Source organism: Phyllobates terribilis, unplaced genomic scaffold (genome assembly GCF_046119375.1).
Source record: "Phyllobates terribilis strain yellow unplaced genomic scaffold, ASM4611937v1 Scaffold_1__5_contigs__length_1240528914, whole genome shotgun sequence".
NCBI classification, from domain to species: domain Eukaryota; kingdom Metazoa; phylum Chordata; class Amphibia; order Anura; family Dendrobatidae; genus Phyllobates; species Phyllobates terribilis.
Window position 1 is genome coordinate 436321343 of NW_027362761.1, and position 21774 is coordinate 436343116.

Genomic DNA, 21774 nt, shown 5'->3' on the forward strand with positions numbered 1-21774 from the left:
ACTTCTTCTGGGATGGTCTCATGATACCCCCAGGGGTTCCCATGGATTCGGGCCGCCGTAACCGACCTTTTGATATCAATTATGATACCATACGGTCCTCAGGAATGGCTCCGCGCTATATCTTGGCTTCCAGAGCACGTACAAACGTCTACCGCGGAGGCTTGTGTGCGCAATGGCTCCGGGACGCCGTGATATTTTTTTATTGGCCCATCCCACGCAACATGCGTGTACTATTCATGTTTCTATATCTTATGCCTCCATGCTTGTGACAGACAAAGAAACTAGTCCTATGGGACAAATGGTCAGGTACAGATAGACGAAGCACCCCCCCCTGCTGGCTGTGTTTCCTCTCGAAGTCTTTGAAGCTCCTAGCATTCAAGTGTTAAGTAGGCTTCTTATCTTACAGGAGCCTGGATGGGGGGAAACTATCTAGTTGACGTTTTAACAGAAGGTCCCAAGGGTGGGGGCTGCTGAAGTGTGGCCATCCCTGGATATGATTTATCATTACCAAGATGGCGGCTACAGGTTCATCACAGGTAAGGTAACAGGTGGAACACAATGGGGAAAAAAGGGGGGAAAAATAGGGAAATACAATAGGGAAAAAGGTCCTATCACCCTATCGAGACATACGTATCCCTGGTTAAGAGGGATGTTGCTACTAAGCTACAACGAATCCGGAATGGTCACCTACGGATTCAATGTAATTTCTCTCAGATTGAAATACAGGCGGCTAATGATCTTAAAATGAACAAACAAATTGTTATTAAACCCGCCGATAAAGGCGGTTCCATTGTAGTTATGAATAGACGGTATTATGTCTCTGAAATATATTCACAACTTGACGACAAAAATGCATACTTACCAGTATCACATGATCCCACTTTAGCCATCGCTAGAGAGATACGTGAATTAGTCAATCGGTCTAGATCCCAGGGCATAATTGACAACAAATTGAGTGAATTTTTGATTAACCAACATCCTGTAATTCCGGTATTTTATACTCTTCCAAAAATACATAAAAATCTTCACTTTCCCCCCAGTTGGCCTATAGTGGCCTCCACTGATTCTCTGTTATCACCCCTTGCCATCACTTTGGAAAAAAATTTAACCCCACTGCTGTGCCACATACCATTATATCTTAGAGATGCCTCCCATTTTTTGGCTTCTATACAAAACCTGAACTTTCTTCCATCAGGCTGTCTGCTTGTTATTTTAGATGTAAATAGCTTATATACGAGCATTGAACATATGAGAGGCATCCAAGCGGTTGAAATATTCCTCGATGAATTTACTGATTTTTGTACTCTACGTAAAGGATTTTGTATATTGTTATTGACACTTATCCTATCCAAAAATTATTTCATTTTCGAGGACCAATTTTTTATACAAAAGACTGGCACAGCAATGGGCTCTAATGTCGCGCCGCCGTATGCTAATATTTATAAGGCACAATTTGAATCCACTTTTATATGCACCAATGTCCTCTTCCAGAGGCATGCATTACTCTGGAAAAGGTACATTGATGATATTTTTCTTATATGGCACGGTGAACAATCTACTTTGGATGCTTTTTTTGATGCGATTAACCTTGCGGTCCTGAATTTAACTTTTACGTTACATTCTCAGACTTCCAAAATTAGCTTTTTAGACACTTATGTCATTTTGAATCAGGATGGAACATTAACTACTGATCTCTTTACCAAACCGATTGACAGGAATAGTCTCCTCACTTCTCCAGTTGTCATCCAGATCCTGTTAAAAGGTCACTACCACGTTCACAATTTTTTAGGGTCAACCGCATCGTTTCAGATGTCCACACCCATGAGACTAGACTGAGAGAAATGCAAAACAAATTCAGGAACCGGGGTTATCCTGAAACTTGTCTATCCCTTACATCCCATACATCCAAAGAGAAAATTGATGGTCCTAGAGTGATATTTGTTAATACTTATCACCCTTTTATGCGTTTTATTCATTCAGCCATTTATACCCATTGGGCACTTTTAGGGAAGTCCTACCCTAATATATCTGAATTCCAGAATCCACCCTTGATATGCCGTAAAAAAAACCTCGTAATCTCCGTAACATGCTAGTTAGAGCCGACATTGGCTCTAAAGTGGTAAAGGATGCGCAGACTTTTTTGGCGACGCAGAGAAAGGGAACATTCCCATGTCTCCATTGTTTTCAGTGCTCCAACATTTCAAAAGGTGATTCGTTCACACATCCCCGATCGGAAAAGAAATTCCCTATCGATGGATTTTTTACTTGCGACTCGTCATATGTCGTGTACCTTATCAAATGCCCCTGCAGTCTCGGATATGTTGGAGAAACCACCCAAAATATCTGGGACCGCATCTCTCAACATAAATTTACAATACGATGTAAGAGAACAATGTTACATTTACCGGCACACTTCATTTCAAGAGGTCATGCTATTTCGCAGCTTCGTTTCCAGGTTCTGGAAAATGTTCCTCTTCCTAGGCGGGGTGGAAACAGGATTCTCAGATTGAAAGAAAGAGAGGCATATTGGATTTATAGACAAAACACATTAGAACCCTATGGCTTAAATAGGGAATATGAAATCTTCCATTGATTTGGCCCTTGTTTAGGACTGTACCTCTTGCTACGTACGCCATCTAACTTTTGATATTTTCACAATGTGTGTGCAGAGGTTTATATATATATATATATATATATATATATATATATATATACATATATATATATATATTTATGTATATATGTAAATGTGTGTATGTATGTGTATATGTGTGTATGTGTATATTTACTTCTTCTTTTTTTACTTTTGTTTTAACCTTATATTTTACAGGTCAACTAGCGGTCCCTCAGTTATTATTTTTTCCTTTTCTCCCCCCCCCCTTCCTTTCTTTTCTTTTTCCTTTTTTTCTTTTTCCTTCTTCTCTCTTCTATTTGTTGTTTCTCCCCTATGTTTCTTTGTCTTCTCCCATATCCCATTCATTCTACTGGTTTCCCCTTGTGGCTCCTATTTGTCTGTTCTATTCTCTTTTTGTATCTCTCATTAATTTTCGTGTTATTTTTAGCTATTTATCTCTCCTTTCTAGTCTGTGGTTCCACTCCCTTTTTACTTCCTTATTTTTCCTTCTGGCATTTATACTCTTTCCCTTTATATTTTCTCCTTGTGTCTTCTTTCTTTCTCTTTGTTCTCCCCTCTCATACCACATTCAGTTTGCTTGAATCGCATTGCGCGTGCCCTATTCTACTTTCTCCCCTTGCTTCGGCTTCTTTTTCCACATCCTTCGGGTTCTCTCAGCCTTTTCCGGCCGTGATCGTCCGCCTCATGTGCAGTTCCTTCGCGCACGTTACCGCACAGCTGATTAGCTTTGCCGGGCACGTACTTCCGCCTTTGGCACTACATTATCCAGCGTCCTGAAAGAAATAGCACACACCGCCCGTACCCGGCCACTATTCCCCACAAGGATCACGCAGGATTGACCAGGTATTGTTATATCTTCTTTGGGACTTTTTACTTTGAGAAACTTAAATAGTCCTCTATATAGTTTGCTAACCACATGCACTATGCTCTTTATAGATTTCCTAATTCCTCTTCAGCCTTAGTGGACAGGTAATTATCCTCTTTTGTCCTATGTGATCTTTATATCTTTATATATTTATATCATTACCCATGAATTTTTCTCTATTTTCTTTCCTTTTCCTGTCTCATGTTCGAGGAGTTTTTGTCTTACCATAGATTCCCCCCCCCCATTGTATTTCCCTATTTTTCCCCCCTTTTTTCCCCATTGTGTTTCACCTGTTACCTTACCATTTTCATTTTTCATTTTTCTTTCCATTTTTGTTGTTTTTTATCATCTCATTATTGCATTTTTTCTTCAATCTTTGTTTTTTTCTTTTTCTTTTTCTCTTTTTTCTCCTTTTTCTCTTTCCATCTCCCCCCCTTTTTTTCATTTTTTTCCCCTTTTTTTTCTTTTCCTTTCCTCACCCCTCTTTTCTTTTTTCTTTTCTCTCCCCCTCTCCCCCGCCCTCTCTATTTGCTTCTCTCTTGTTTATTCTCTACTTTATCTTTTCTTTTCCAATACCAGAGGACCTCCGAACAAGATACTATATTTACTCTTTTTATCTTTATCTCCTCATCTATTACGTGACCCTTTTGCAGAACGAGTTTCACCTGGACAGGATGGCTCCTATCTCTTATCAGTCTTATCAACATTTATGTTTGCATTTATTTATTATTTCTATATGTTTGATTCTGTAAATACATTGTGCCAAGTGTATGAAGACAGATGTATCTTTTTTTTTCATTTATCTCTGCAATTTCCTTTGCCCTGTTTTGGTTTTTTGATTGACATACTAATATCTGATAAATTTGTTATATACAGATAACCCTGATAAAGGCTCTGATAGCCGAAACGTTGGTTTGAAGTCTGTCTCATAATTTTGGCAATAAAGTTTGGAATACTTCATTAAGTGATTGACTACGGACTTTATATTGTGGCTAGGTGTTACTCTAACGATTTTGGGATTCTGGTTAGTAAGAAGGTGATATCAGGTCCAGAGAGGTAGATCTTTGTGTCATCAGTATAGAGGTGATACTGAAAGCCATGGTACCCTATGAGCTGTCCCAAGCCAAAGGTGTAGATGAAGAAGAGTCTTAGGACTGAACCTTGAGGGACACCGACAGATAGGGGGTGATATGAGGAGGTGATGTGTGAGTGGGAGACACTGAATGTCTTGTCTGTTAAGCATGACGAGATCCAAGATAGGGCCAAGTCTTTGATGCCAAGAGATGAGAGAGTCTGTAGTAAGAGGGAATGGTCCACTGTGTCAAAGGCAGATGACAGGTCAAGGAGGAGGAGGACAGAGTTGTGTCTCTTGGATTTGGCAGTTAGTAGGTCGTTGGGGCTTTTAGTCAGGGCAGTTTCAGTGGATTGATGCAGTCAGATGCCAGATTGTAAGCGGTCAAAGAGGGAGAAGGAGGAGAGGTGGGAGGACAGTTCAGAATGGACGTGTTGTTCCAGTAGTTTTGAGGCGTAGGGGAGAAATCATATGGGGCGATAGCTAGTCAGAGAGGATGGGTCAAGGGAGGGCTTTTTGAAGATGGGTGTGATCAAGGCATGTTTGAAGCATGAGAGGAAGACACCAGTTTTTAGTGACAGGTTGAAAAGGTGGGTTAGGGTTGGGATGCAGACTATGGTGAGGTTAGGGATGAGGTGGGATGGGATTGGGTCAAGTTCACAGGTGGTGAGGTGTGATTTGGAAAGTAAAGAGGAAACTTGATCGTCCGTAAGGGTGGATAGATTGGTTTTGGAGGAGGAGGGTTGAGTACATATGAGGAGAGGACGTGGGGACTTTAGGCAAAAGCTTTGTCTGATGGTGTCAATCTTCTGCTTGAAGAATGAGGCAAATTCTTTGGCTGAGATGAGAGGAGAGGGACAAGGTTCTGGGAGACTGAGGTGAGAATTGAAAGCTGAATAGCTGTTTAGGGTTGTGAGACAGGGAGGATATGAGAGATGAGAAGTAGGTTTGTTTTGCTGCAGTAAGTGTGGACTTGAAAGAAGTGATGGACTGTTTGAATGCAATGAAATGCTTTTCCATCTCCGCTCAGCAACCCTGGAGGCCCTTCGCAGTTCTTTAGTCAGGTTGGTGTGCCAGGGTTGCCTGACGAGTGTGCGATTTGTGGAATGTGTGAGGGGGGTGACCGAATTCAGAGCTGCTGCTGTTGTGGTGTTATATAAAGTGGCAGCAGCATCTGCTTCATGTAAGGAACTAATGTCTTTAAGAGGGAGAAGAGATTCAGAGAGTGAGTGTAGGTCAAAGTGTTTGAGATTTCTGCGAGGGTGTGCAAGTTTGTGGAGTGGAGATTGTGCACCTGGAGAAGAGAGGGAAGAACATGTAAGTAGGTTGTGGTCAGACAGGGGAGGAGGAGAGTTAGAGAAGTTAGATAGGGAATAGAGGCGGGTCAAGATGAGGTCCAGTGTGTGGCCATTTTTGTGAGTGAGGGCAGAAGACCATTGAGCAGGGCTGAAGGAGGAAGTGAGGGACAGAAACTTAGAGACAGATGAGTAGGAAGTGTCAATGGGGATGTTGACATCACCCATGATGATAGTGGGGATGTCAGTGGAAAGGAAATAAAGCAGCCAGGTGGTGAAGTGGTCGAAAAAGGTTGTAGCTGGTCCTGGGGGGTGGTAAATGATGGCCAGTTGGAGGGGGAATAGATGCTCACAGAATTCACCTCAAAAGAGTGGAGAGCAACGGAGGGTGGCAGTAGGATATGGGTGAAGGAGCAGTTGTCTGATAGGAGAAAACCTACACCTCCACCATGCTTGTCGTTGGAGAGGGGGGTGTGAGAAAGATGGAATTCACCGTACAAAAGTGCAGCTGGAGAGGCTGTATCAGAGGGGGTGAGCCAGGTTTCAGTGATGGCAAAGAAGGAAAGTTTGTTAGTGATGAAAAGATCATGGGATGTAGAAAAGTTTGTGGCAGACAGATCAAGCATTCCATAGAGCTCATGTTAGGGGGATTGGGGAAGCAGGGACTGGGCGGATTGGTATAAGGTTTGAAAGGTTGCGAGAGTTTGTGACAGATCATGGATAGGAGGCAGAAGTGACTGTGGGGATGTGCCGAGAAGGGCCAGGATTTGGAGAGATATCGCCGGCAGTCAGATGGAGCAGGGAAAGTGTTAGTAGGTGGGAGCAGGAGAGGGCATGAGGTGGCTGTCTGTGTTTGGAGACACAGGAGTGAATATTGAGGAATAGTTCTGAGGAGGAGGTGAGATGAATGGACAAGGATGGAGTGAGAGATGAAGAGTTCCTTACTAGTAGTGATGAGCGAGCACTAAAATGCTTGGTTACTCGTTTCTCGGGTCAAGAAAATTGGAATGCTCGAGTGCTCAGTTCGAGTAACAAGCCCAATGTAAGTCTATGGGAAACTCGAGTATTTTTATGGTGGCTTCCCCCGGCGTTCTGCAGAGGGCCTAAAAATTTCCCAAATCGATGGGAACAGTGCTCAAATGACATGGAAACAGCATGGGGAAGACCCCTGGAAGCATCTCTGACTCCCAGGTCACTGCTGTCAACAATGTTGTCAGGTGTATTATGTCACTTTTACAGACTCACAATAAACATACATAAACAAAACCAAATTGGATTTTCCTGGGAAAAATGTTAAGGAACATCCTTTCCAGGGTAATGACTTGTATATAAGGCAAAATAAATAACCAAAAACAAAAACGCTCCTCCACATCTTGGGCTATGTTCACATGTAGTGTTTTGATGCGTTGTTGCACTTTTGAATTGCTTTCAACGGTGAAAAATGCATTCACCAGCAAATGTCATTTTAACATTTTACTATCTTATCTGGCCATGTGGTGTGTGAGACATCATCAGACACATCCTGTTTCATTTATGAAGGAGTGACTCTGAAAGTCACAAACACTATTTTTGCAGCCTTACTATTCTTAAAGGGCCAGTAGTCGGCTATGCTTTGCTGTTCCCATTATTAAAGTGTGTGTCTCCTAAGCTGTTATTGGTTGTGCAATGACTGCAAGGGCTGTCAAAAATTTGGATGCACCCCAATATCCCTTTGAAGAGACATAGCAGAGGGTCTCAGTAAAAAAAATGTTCTCATTATAAAGGAGTGGGTCTCCTATAGTGGAAATGACCATGCTGTGACTGCAAGGGCTGCCAAAATTTGGGAAAAACCGAACTAACAATTTAAAAACAAATAGAGCTGGACCCCAGTAATGATATGTTCCCATTAGAAAGAAGAGGGTCTGCAAATCCAGTTATAGGGTATGCAGTAAGTTCAACAGATGCCAAAATTTAGGAAAAACCCCACTAACAATTTAAAGACACATAGAGCTGGGCCACAGTGACGACATGTTCCCATTAGAAAGAAGAGGGTCTGCTATCCAGTTATAGGGTATGCAGTGAGTCCAACAGCTGCCAAAATTTAGGAAAAACCCCACTAACAATTTAAAGACACATAGAGCTGGGCCACAGTAACAACATGTTCCCATTAGAACGGAAAGAGTCTGCTATACAGTCATAGAGTATGCAGTGAGTTCAACGGCTGCCAAAATTTTGGAAAAACCCTCTAACAATTTAAAGACACATAGAGGTGGGCCACAGTAATGCCATGTTCCCATTAGAATGGAGCGGGTCTGCTATACAGTTATAGGGTATGCAGTGAGTCCAATGGCTGCCAAAATTTAGGAAAAACCCTACTAACAATTTAAAGACACATAGAGCTGGGCTACAGCAACGAGTACGACATGTTCCCATTAAAAAGCAGTGGGTCTCCCATACTGTTTGCCTATGGAGTGAATGCAGCGGCTGGCAAAAATGTGGAGGAACTCCAGTGTCCATTGCAAGAGACGAAGATGTCGGAGGGCCTCCTGAAAACAATGTTCCCATTATTAGGAAGTGGGTCTCCCATACTGTTTGCCTATGCAGTGAATGCAACGGCTGCAAAAAAATTTGGAGGAACTCCAATGCCCCTTGCAAGAGACGTAGATATGGTGATATGGTAGATATGGTTGTGATATGGAGAGGATGTGGAGGATGAGGATGAGGAAAAGGAGGAGGACAATAGCAAATAGACAAAATCAGGAAGCATATACCCATGTCTTGGTGTGAAGACAGAGGTGCATAGGATTAGAGATAGACCTCCCCAAAAAAAACACTGTATTTGAGTTTATGTTACGCTGCTATCATTCGGTGGTGTTGAGAAGTCTGGCCCATTCCAGCACTTCTTCATTTTCATAAGAGTCAGCCTTTCAGCATCTTCAGTTGACAGGTGGGTGAGCCTATCAGTTATAATTCCACCTGCGGCACTTAAAATCCACTCTGACAAAACTCTTGCGGCAGGGCAGGTCAGGACCTCCAAAGCATAGAGAGCCAGATCATGCCTCGTGTCCTATGGAGTGAATAGGATATGAGGCATAGGCGTTTATACCCAATAATTATAAGGCACAGAGGAATCACGGAGGACGTTGGTATGGTCGGCAAGGTACTCCCTAACCATCTTCCGAAACTTTTCCCTCTTTGGGAGAGTACCCCACGCCTCAGGACCTGTGCGATGGGAGAAGTCTGAAAAAACTGTCCCAGAACTTTGACAATGTTCCCTTGCATCTGCTGGATACCATTTGTCTCTCTCGCCTGTACTCCTTGGTTGTCCAATGAACTGTGACCTTTGCTGCCAGCGTTTTCAGATGGGAATTTTTTCAATAATTCCACAACAAGGGCCTTCTCGTACTGCACCATTTTATTAGGCCTGTCCTGCAAGGTAATAAGAGACAGAAAGTTCTCCTTGTAGCGTTGGTCTAGAAATGTCAACCACCAGTAATGACTGTCACCCAAAATGTGGACAACAAGGGTCACGGGAAAGGCAGCGTAACATAAACTCAGCCATGTATGCCAGACTGCAAAGAGGCAAGACTTCCATGTCCTCACCAAGAGGATGACTACTGGTAGTCAACAACTGCCCTCTTCCGTACACAAATCCTTGCCAACACCTGCAATGTAGACTTCTAACGCGTGGGGACATTCCAGATCAGTCGGTGAGCTGAAAGCTGTAAACGCTGCTGAAACACGGCAAGGCGGCGGAAGCTGTAGCTGATTTTCTAAAATTGGCACACTGGTGGCGTACTTTGACAAGTAGATCCGGGTAGGTTTTGAGAAACCGCTGAACCATGAGGTTAAGCACATGGGCCAGGCATGGGACGTGTGTGAGCTCGCCTCGCCCCAGAGCCGCCACCAGGTTCCAGTCATTGTCACACATGACCATGCCTGGCTGTAGGGTCAGTGGTGTCAGCCACAGATCTGCCTGTTCTTTCAGAGCTGTCCACAACTCTTCAGCTGCAGTGCTTTCAGCTTGCAACTGATGTGGTCATTTCGGAGATGGAGGCTGAAAGGGTGGAAGAGGTGCAGGAGCTGTAGAATGTGGGGGAAACCCTGATTGACCCAGGGCCCGTAATCCTCGGCATCCGGAGGACATGTTCAGTCCTAAGGTCCGACTGGGTCCCGGCTTCCACTATATTAACCCAGTGTGCCATCAGCAAAATGTACCGTCCCTGCCCACAAGCACTTATCCACGTGTCCATAGTAAGGTGGACTTTCCCAGTAACTGCGTTGTTGAGGGCACGGCTAATGTTGTTTGACACGTAATGTGAGGACAGAACACCGGGGTCCGAGTGCCGAGGGACTGCCGCCGCCATCAGGTTGCGGAAAGCTTCCGTCTCCACAAGCCTAGAAGGCAACATTTTGAGGGCAAGCATTCGCGATATGTGAGAATTTAGTAGTTTGACCTGTGGGGCGTTGGCTGCGTATTTGCGCTTGCATCACAAGGACTGGGGTAGGGACAACTGAACGCTGCGCTGGGACAAGGACTAGGATTTGCTTGCTGATGGTGTTAGTTGAGAGTGCACCGTGGACAGGGGATTGGCATGCATGCACAACAGTGGAAGATGCAGTGGTGTCACCCACAGACACTGTTGCTGGACCTTGGGGTTCAGCCCACTTAGTCGGGTGCTTTGCTGCCTTGTGCCTGATCATGCTGGTGGTGGTCAGGTTGCTAGTTTTGCTACCCCTGCTGATGCTAACCTGGCTGGTGGTGCAAATGGCCTTTTTGGGGTTATCTGCTGAGTCTTTAAAAAACAACCAGACTCGGGAATACCTAATAGTTGTACTGGCAACTTCCGCTGTGTTGGTGTTTCGGGGAATGCTTTCCCGCCTTGTATCTGCGGCCACCACACTGCTTCTTCCTGCCTGTTGTGGTGCTATGCCTCCCTCCCCCTGTGTGCTGCTGTCCTCGCTCTGTATGTCCCCCCGCTAGGTTGGGTCAGTTACTATATCATCCATTACCTCATCTTCCACTTCCGCACTCTAGTCCTCCTCCTGACTTTCTAGCAATTGTGTCTCATCATCATCCACCTCTTGCGACATTAATTGCACTCTCCCACCATTTGCCTTCGTGTGACTGTGGCTGCTCCAATATTTTTGCATCGCTACATGCATTCTGCTCTTGACTCGCTTGAAGCTGGCCGGGCGAGAGGCGCAAATGTACAAATAGAAAAGTGAACAGCTCTTCTGAGTGTCCAACTGTAGGATCAGTTGTTTCCAGGCACTAGGCATGGTGGGAGGAACGAGGGTGAGGGATATGCGGTCCAGACTTACAGCTACTGAGACTTGACCGTGTGGAAGACAGGGTGGTAGTGGTGGTGGCAAAGTGACTGGAAGCATTATCTGCTATCCAACCAATAACCTTTTGACACTGCTCTGTGTTCAATAGTTTTGTACTCTGGTTCCCTAGTAATTGGGACAGAAATGTCAAGCGACAAGATGTGGGTGTTTCTTGTGGCACAGTTTCCATGTCCTTGGCCTCAGCCTCTGCATGCACCATCACCATCATGTCCACTTCCCCGTCCCTTGCCACGTACCTTGCCCATTTTAAATGGAGAACAATATTTTCCACGTTCACGAGAAATGGCTGATTTTGGAGCGCAGTTATACGTGATACATTTGACAGATAACCACGGTTTTAAATAGCAGGCCTGTAATTTGCTATTATTATCCTACACAGAGACCTAGTGTGGATAGCTTGACCGAAACACTGCAACAAAATGGAAAAGGGGGCCAATATTTTCCACGCTCAGTTCAAATTTCTGGATTTTTATCGCTGCAATATGGAACAGATCTGGCTGTATTCTGCAGTGCTAACAAGCAAATGGAGCAGAAAAATTGTGTACTCTGGATTGGTTTTTAAGCAAGTAACCAGGATTAAGATAAAAAAAAAATTTGCCCTGCCCCTGATATCTAGGGCTATGTCTACAAATATCTGTAATTATTACAGCAGTAGCAGACAGGACATTCAATGTTCCCTCTTGCACTATATGCACTGCAATTTGCCACATACCCTGCCTGCCTGCCTAACTCCTGCTATTACCACTGAATATATGCAGCTGAATTAGTCCACAGAAGGACTGTTAGTTCAGATGGATATATATATTTGTTGTGGAATATCTATACTAACTATAAACAAGCAAATCTCTCCCTGACTTGACAGCACTTCTCCCTACTCTGCCTGTATCCGGGGTAGATTGTGACGAGTATAGCGGCGCCAGGTCTTATATAGACCTGATGACGCTGTGCAGCAAGCCAATCACTGTAATGCCACAACCATCATGGCTACGGCATTACAGTGCGTGACAGGCAATCCCTGCATGTTCATTGGCTCTCTAAAGAGCGCCAAACATGCAGGGAGGGGACCCAAGTTCCCGCCCGAGCAACCTGGAAATACTCGGGCGAGTACCAAGCAGTGGCGAGCACGTTCGCTCATCACTACTTATTAGGTGAAGGGATTAGGGGATCAGTAGAAAGTGGAGGACTATAGGGGAGAGAGTGAAAACAAACATTGACATTGTTTACTTTGCCTGGGTATCCAGTTTCCTATGGTTCCCTACAGGTTCAATTGAGGTCTAATTATTTAATATGTCACACTTGTATGATCCACACTTGGTGATACACACTGGCAGACTTATTCTTCGCAATATATATGCTAGCAAATGCATTCAGGTGTTAAGGAGAGGGGAGAGGCCTCCAACCCATCTTTATCAGATAATTACAAATTGTCCCAGATGCAGGATATAACTCAAGCAAAGTAAAAAAGGCTGGTCATAAAGAAAAGAAAAGTGTTGAACAAGGGTTATGCAGTGGTCAGCTTTCAAACATACTGAGTTGTTAGTGAACACAGGAGAGGTAAGCTGTATCACATACATGGAAAGTTGTGTTCCGTACCTGCAAGAAGAATAGATAAATGGACATGCTGATTAGAGTGCGATTATCATACTGTAGAGGACAAGATGCAGACTGTATACATAGTATTAAATTCAGGTCTAATTCTTCAATATGTCACACTTGTATGATCCACACTTGGTGATGCACACTGGCAGACTATGTCAGCAGACTTAGTTTCAATGCTTTTACAGTAAATAACTGCCGTCTATGTTGTTGCAGACAAGCATACGTTCCCCTAGAAGTAATGGATGCTTCCTTTTATAGTAACAGTCTTCTATATAATTAAACCAAGAAAAAGATCTCTTTTTTCCGAGATCATCGTTATTTTTTGTGGGACAAGTTGTACTTTTGAACAATACCATTAATATTACCACATAGTGTACTGGAAAATGGGAAAAAAATCAAAGTGGGAATAAATTGAGCAATTCTGACATTGTTTTTTGGGAAGTATTTTTACAATGTACATATTGTGGCAAAAGTGACTTCGAAATATCAGTCTGCTTATCAGTAGGATTGCGACAATATCAAATATGCCTTCTTTTTTTATTATTTTAGCGGTGAAAAAAAATCTGAAGTTCGAAAACAAAATAAATTTTGGGTTGTGTCGCCATTTTCAAAGACTCATTTTCATTTTTCTGTTGATGGAACTGTGTGATAGCTTATTTTTTGTTGGGCAAGACAACATTTTTATTCATACCATTTTGGGATAGATATCACATCATGATTGCTTGTTACAGCATTTTTTATTTTTTTCCATTTTTTTTAAAGATTTTTTTTTTCACTTTTCACTGTTCTGTTTTTGTTAGTCACCTTAAGGAACTTGAAGCTGTGGTTGTCTCATTGCTTGTGCTATGTGCAGCAATACCACAGCATTTCTGTATCTCCTTTGAAGCCCTTCCACAGGTTGGATTTCAAAGGAGCTCATAATGACAAGAGTGGAGGTCTTTAACTGACCCCCTGCTATAATAGCAACCCATCAGCAATCAGCATTCTTGCCACGATGATGCGCCCCTATGCTGGCGCATGTTGAATGCTGCTCTCAGAGTTTGAATGCGGCATTTAACCAGTTTAACAATCGCGAGCGAGCTCCATTCCACGTTTGACTGTTAGAGGTAGGTCCTGGCTATAATACACAGTAATTACCTGCTGATTATGGAGTGGGCTCATCCTGTGAGCCCACTCCATACTCCCGCTTTCTGACTTGCACAGTACATGCAAAAAATATTTGATTATTTTTCCAAGTATTGTCCCCCCAAGCTATTGGTCATTTTTTTGCCTGCCTTTGAACCCACTTGTATTATGTTTTCTATTGCTCAAAACTGTATCCAATATTGCATGTGTAATATAACTGATGAATTGTATCCTCTATCTAGTCAATTGTAGTTTCTCCTTTCATTAAAATTAACTTGTCATCATATTCAAGCATGGTTGTAATTATGCAGTCATTGTCTGATTTATGCTGCCTGTGTTTCAGGCAGCATGAATCTGCTGACAGCTTCCCTTTAATAATGACACAGCAAATGACAGTGGCAGCTAACTGCTACTGGTAAAGTTTAAGGGGTATCTATCACTCTATTTGAGTGTTTTAGCTAATAATATGGGCATACAGGTTGTATAAAACTGAAACTAGTCATACCTGTATGCCTTCTTGATGATGGCTTGTTCATTAAAAATCATCTTTTTTCATTTTGATCTTCCAGGCTATGGGGAGTATCATGCCTGGAAGATAAGACTGCCTCCTCTCTCATTATACTAGATTTCTCCTGCCCCCTCTTCTCTGCTTGCCTTTGACGTGAGGTGCGCGGCCTGAAATCCCTCCCCTGCACATTCTACCTGCCATCTCTCCTGTGCACTGTTCCGCCCTTCTCAGGGCAGTGACTTAAATTTTCTTGTGTGCAGGCGTCTGAGAGTCACTGTCACTTCTGGTCCCAGTGTTCTCCAGTGCTCTGAAAAATTGCACACCTGATAAAATTTATTATGGGCAAAAAGATACTGCTATAAACAGTGATAAGTCTTAGTGGTTACTTGGCATTCAATCAGTGGAGATAATGTTATAACATGATGGCACAGCACAAGTGGCAGAGGTGCACATCAACCAATGAGGATTGTAACATATGAAGACTAGAAAGTTTGTGGTGTTTTTTATTCTGAGCTTAACTACAGCGCTTTAGAAAAACATTTTAATTTTAGAAGCAGTGAAGAGTTTTAAATAATAAAAAATCTAAATCATATAAAAATAAAATATTTAAGTCACATGTGTTGCTAAAAGACTTTCTCTTTAAGTCCTTAAAAGATAAAGTAAAATAGCCAAAGTACTCCCTGTATGTTTTATATAAGTAAAAAAAGTGTATGATGAAATATTATTCTGAGCAGAACTGCTCCTTTTTTATTTTTCATATGGAGCTTTTTTCTGCATATTTTTAAGCTTTTTTTCCCTGTATCTTATAGGCACCTATCTTTAAGCAATTTAAAATTTAATAATTTGCAGTATAATAGTTCTGTGAGCGAAAGAGAGAATTTTCCATAATCCACAACAAATTTATTCATTGACAAGCCAAATTTGACAAGCCAAATGGTGGGCATTTCTCTTAAAGAGTAAAAATATTAAATACTGTATAAAGTGCTCTAGTAAGTGTATTGAAAAAACTTTGTGTTGCCTCCTAGTACTCTGTTATTTTAGCATGTAAATTTCATGGTTGAGACTAATTGATCTCTAAAGTTTTCTATCAATGTCAAAAGGTGCAAATATATTAAACAGCAAAGATGGCAAAACAATTTCTCAAATAGTAAATAAAAAAAATGTATGACAATAAACAGATTGAAGAAAATAAAAGGGAAATGCAGAAGGTAAATATAGTAAAAGCTTTCTAAGAAGTGATGAGCGAGTGTATTTGTTACTATTCGCTATTCACACGATATTACGGTATTCGGGTTACTCGTTATATTGCAAGTATTTGTGTACTGGCCTCGCTATATTCAGATGTCCCATCCTGCAGTTTTGGCACCTCCTTTGCAGCCACTAAATATGCTGGGCTTCTTAACCAATCACAGTAATGGCGCAGACATGTTGGTTGAGGCATTGCTGTGATTGGCTGGACCAGCGTCATAGGGTCTATTTATGCCCTGCCGCCGCCATTTTGTGCACATTGCGTCCGGAGTCTGAGTTCTACAAGCATAGGGAGAGACCGCTGAGCTTCTAGGGAGAGTGTCTAGGCCTCTTGATAAAACAAAATCCCTTTTAGGGGCTACCTGCAGTGTATACTAGTTCAGTGTAGAGTAGGGAGGGAGAGATACTCGAGCAGGGACTGTTTAAAGGAGAAGCTCACTAGCTCCATAATACCACTAAAAAACAGCTCTTTTCAGAGCTGAAAACACACGACAAAGTCAGAGTACAGAGAGGGAGAGCTTGTGTATTAGGTAGGGAGAGGTTAAAGTGTTCTTCCAGTGTCTATCTTAAAACAGCTCTTGTCAGAGGCAATGCAATATTTTTCCAGCACACAGAGTAGTAGCATTTTGTGCTGCCTTTTTTTTTAAAAGCACCGCTGTTTTAGAGGTCAGAGCCTGGCTTCTGCTGTCCACATTAGTCCACTTAAAAAGGCATTTAGTGTCCAACGCAAAGCAGTAGTCCAAACATTTCCTACTGCCTGCTACCAAGCACGCACCAGGCCATTTTCCCCGCTGTTTTGGAGGTGACAGGCTGCCTTCTGTCCACATTAGTCCACTTAAAAAGGCATTTAGTGCCCTACATAAAGCAGTAGTCCAAACATTTCCTACTGCCTGCTGCAAAGCACGCACCAGCCCATTTTCCCCCCTGTTTTTGGGGTGACATCCTGCTTTCTGTTGTCCACATTAGTTCACTTAAAAACGCGGTTAGTGCCCAACGCAATGCAGTAGTCCAAACATTTCCTACTGCCTGCTACCAAGCACGCACCAGGCCATTTTCCTCGCTTTTTTGGGGGTGACAGCCAGCCTTCTGTCCACATTAGTCCACTTAAAAAGGCATTTAGTGCCCTACTCAAAGCAGTAGTCCAAACATTTCCTACTGCCTGCTACCAAGCACGCACCAGGCTTCCTTACCCACTATTTTGGAAGCCACCATCCCAAGGGCCATCGATCACAAATAGTAGTTAGACTGGAGTAGGAATACTTTCCTGGTTTGTCCACTGCACAATGTGCATAGGGTTTGTAAAAATTAGCCCTATGGGCTGAGTCATGGTTGGTGAAGGAAGGAAACGGGTTTTTATGGGAGGGGGTGACGTTAACAGCAGTAGCATGAATCTGCATTTTTGGTGAATTTAGGTTGGCTTGCTGTCATCTGGAGGGATTACAAACTGTGGATATATCCTGTCCTTGTTGAATTTAAGCATAGTAAAGCCCCCGTCTCACATAGCGAGATCGCTAGCGAGATCGCTGCTGTGTCACGGTTTTGGTGACGCAACAGCGACCTCACCAGCGATGTCGCTATGTGTGACACTTTGCAGCGATCAGGCCCCTGCTGTGAGGTCGCTGATCGCTGCAAAGTGTCCTGGACCCTTTTTTGGTCGTTGCCCTCCCGCTGGTCAGCACACATCGCTGTGTGTGACCAGCGGGAGCAGCGATCAGACTGGTAACCATGATAAACATCGGGTTACTAGGGGCACACGCGCTCCTAGTAACCCATTGTTTATCATGGTTACGAGCCTGCTAAAGTGAGCGGTAACCTCCCGCTCACTGTAGCAGAGTGGTAACCACATTTAACAACGGGTTACTAGATGTGCGTGTGCCCCTAGTAACCCGATGTTTACCATGGTTATCAGCCTGCTCCTGCTTCAGCAGCAGGCTGGTAACCAGGAGCAGGACATCGTGGAAAGATTCTTTCCACGATGTCGCTGCTCCCCTGATCATTGGTGAGCCTGCCTGTTTGACAGGCTCACCAGCGACCACATAGCGACGCAGCAACGATCCCTGACAGGTCATATCATTGTCGGGATCGTTGCAGCGTTGCTAAGTGTGACGGGGCCTTAAGTCTGCATTTTCCGTGGAGAGGCATGTGCGCCTATCAGTGATGATTGCCCCAGCGGAACTGAAAACACGCTCAGACACGACACTATCAGCCGGGTAGGCCAGCACCTCCAAGGCATATAAGGAGAGGTCGGGCCAAGTGTTCAGCTTAGACACCCAATAATTAGAGAGAACTGAAGCATCAGAAAGGATGCATGTATGGTCACTTAAGTACCCCTTGACCATGTTCTGCAACTTATCCCTCCTTGGCATTGTTACAGGCACAGATAGCCCTTGCTGTTGTGCTGGTTTATTGAAAATTGCCCAATTTGTGCACATTTTCCCAACACCTCTGTTGGAGTTGATGTTTGTGTCTCTCCCCATTATCCTTGGTGTTGAAAAGACCCGGTACCTCTGGCACCAGCATTGTCTGAGGGTGATGTTTCCAGCAACTGATCTACAACGGCCCTTTTGAACGGTTCCATTGTAAAACTCTTTGGTGACTCCAAAAGGAGAGAAGGAAATTTCTCCTTGTACTGTGGATCGAGAAAGGTGGCCAACAGTATAGGTCGCTCTTTACAACTGCACCTTAAAAGCATCTCCAGAAAAAGACTTTTTCTCACCTTTCAAACTGCTAAAACAATTACTGTCGTTCTTATTCACTCTCATCTGGACTACTGCAACTCTCTTCTAATCGGTCTCCCTCTTACCAACTTTCTCCTCTCCAATCCATCCTGAATGTGGCAGCCAGGGTGGTATTTCTGTCCAGCCGCTTCACCGATGCCTCCATCTTGTTTCAGTCATTACACTGGTTGCCCATTCACTAAAGGGTCCAAAATAAACTTTTCACTCTCAACCACAAAGCTCTCCACAGTTCTGCACCGCCTTATATCTCTTCTCTCATCTCTGTCTATCGCCCTACACATGACCTCCTTTCTACAAATGACCTAAGACTAACATCCCCCATAATCTGAACCTCGCACCTCCATCTCCAAGCCTTCTCTCGTGCTGCACCAGTTCTCTGGAATGCTCTACCCCAGACGATCCGACTGATGCCTAGCTCCCACGTCTTCAAGCATGCTTTAAAAACCCATCTGTTTAAACAAGCCTACCACCTCAACTACTCAGTAAACTAACTGTTCCTTCCTTCTAAATATTATTCAGAATCTGCACCCTACTATTCATCTGTCTCCACACCCTCCATGCACACGATAACTGCACTCAATACTTGATTATTGCACTTAGGCATACTGGCTGATGACCAGATCATGCAGCTTTATATGAAAATCCCTACTTATTATAATTGCCAGACCTGAAATAACAAGCAATTTTCACCTATTGTGTCCACCCATTTCCTTCTAGAATGTAAGCTTTCGAGCAGGGACCTAACTCCAAATGTAACTGTTTAAACTGTCGTACCTTGTATTGAATTTATTGTATGTACATGTTCCCCCTTAACTGTAAAGTGCCGCGGAATATGTTGGCGATATATAAATAAAAATTCTTATTATTGTTGGATAAAATGTGTATCACGTGAGGGTCTTGCCACAGACACTTACACATGAACTTTGCCATGTGGGCCAAGCTGCAAAAAGGTAAATGTTCTGTGTCCCCAACAGTAGAAACAGTACCCATCCTCTCCTCACGTTGACTCGCTTCCTCCTCCTCCTCTACCTCCTCCTCTCTAGCCCATCCAGGCTGCACAGACATGAAGTTTGGGATGGGCGTCCCCACTGTAGCATTACGAGGACCCTCCGTAGCACAGAAAAACAAGTCCTCTCCCTCCTCATCCTCCTCATCTTCCTCCTCATCAATCAATGTTGCCTCAAAATATTGGCTGGGCTGGGTAGTATCACCCATTGGGAAATCTGGCTCCATACCAACATGCTGGGCACTCAAATATTCCTGTTTGAGATTATGCAGTGATTGTTTCAAGAGACACAGCAGCGGGATGGTTACGCTGATAATAGCCTGATCACCGCTCATAAGGTTGGTGCAGTACTCAAAGTTCTCAAGAACCGCACAAATGTCAGCGATCCACACCCACTCAACAGTTGTTATGTGTGGTGGCCGACTCTCAGTCTAACGGGTATGTTGAAGCTGGTATTCAGCTACTGCCCTCGGCTGTTCATTAATCCTCGCCAACATATGATAGGTTGAGTTCCACCGCGTGGGCAGGTTGTAAATTAGTCGGTGACTTGGCAAATTCAAGCACTTTTGCAGCGCTATAAGAGCAGCAAAAGTGGTAGAGGAATGGCGGAAATGGGCGCTAATACGGCGCAACTTCTCAAGTAGGTACGGTAAGTCACGGTAAGTTTTCAGAAATTTCTCAACAACTAGGTTCAGCATGTGAGCCATGCATGGCACGTGTACCAGATTTCCGACCATTAAAGCAGCCACCAGATTACGCCCATTATCGCAGATGACCAGACCGGATTGGAGGTGCAGCGGGGAGAGCCACTGATCGATCTGTTGTTTTAAAGCTTGCCACAGCTCTGCTGCAGTGTGTGCTTTCTAACCTAAACATATCAGCTTTAGCAGAGCGTGTTGCCGCTTTGCCGATGTGCTGCTGCACAGGTCCCAGCTTGGCAGTGATGGGAGGGTAATTCAGCAGAGGATGAGGAGCAAGAGGAGTGGAGAGAGGAAGTGGAAAATGAAGAGGTGGACAGAAGTTGGGCCCGCTATTCTTGGCGTGGGTAAGATGTGTGATGTTCCAGTTTGCGCCTTTATCCCACCCTCCACCAGGGGGGGATCAATTGTGCTGTGACAGAAATGTATCGTCCCTGTCCATAACAACTTGTCCAGGTGTCTGTTGTTAGGTAGACCATCTCGGTTACCGTGTTGGTGAGAGCACGGTTCAGATTGTTTAACACGTGCTTGTATAACGCAGGGACATCACACCAGGCAAAATAGTTGCGGCTGGAAACACTGTATCGTGTGGCAGCCACAGAAAAGAGATCACGGAAAGACTGTGTTCCCACAAGCCTAAACGGCAACATCTCCACAGCTAGCAATTTGGCAAAGTGCAAGTTTGGTATTTGTACCTGTGGGTGCATGGCTGGGTATTTACGCTTTCTTTACAAGCTCTTAGGCACGGATTATTAGACAGTTCGCTGGGACAAGGAAGTGGATGTAGTTGATGTTTGTTGTGTGTGAGCAACCGCAGCTTGTGGGCAGGAGGTATGAGCGCCTGCTTCCTGAAGGACATAGCACAGGCGACATGTCATTTTAGGACCACAGTATCACATGGTGGTGAAGTAGGAGGAGGAGGAGGGTCAAGCCCAACGTTACAATGGGCACATTGTAAACTGCTATGGAATATGTATTCCACTATCTGAGTGTCAATGATGGAGGGACCGCCCAAATGTCTAAGTAACAGCTGTCCCTCCAAAACGCATGTTACAGAGCCACCTGAGGCCTCTCAGGTCAAAGATCAACATACCTACTGGTACGTTCTAGCTGTGCTTGCAAAGTGCTGGGGAATAGCGAACTAAAAATGATGTATGACAGAGGGACCTACAAAATGTATAAGTCAGGGCCCTCCCAATTTTAAAATGCAAAAAATATCCACAACAGTAAGTGTGAACAAACGCTAAAAGGGATATTTTTTGGGTTTCTATGGTTTATTTAGCCTTATATACAAGTGATTATGCAGGAAAAACTGTTTCTTAACATTTTTGGCCTGTTAAATGCAATTTAGGTTAGGTTTGGCAGTTGTTCTTGTGTGTCTGTAAAAGTGGCGTAATACTGTGACAAACTTATTCCCAGACACCATATGTGAGTCAGAATTGCATGCAGGCATATTCTCCAGGCTCTTCCCATTCTGTTTCATCACTTTCCCATTCATTTCAGCCTTTTCCGCAGGCCTTCAGACATCTTTGTAGGGTCCAGCAGAAAATTACTTGCATTTCCCATTGACTTACATTGTACTTGCTATTTGGAACGAATACTCGATTATTACAAAGTACTCGTTACGAGTATAGTGATTAGGAATATTACGGTA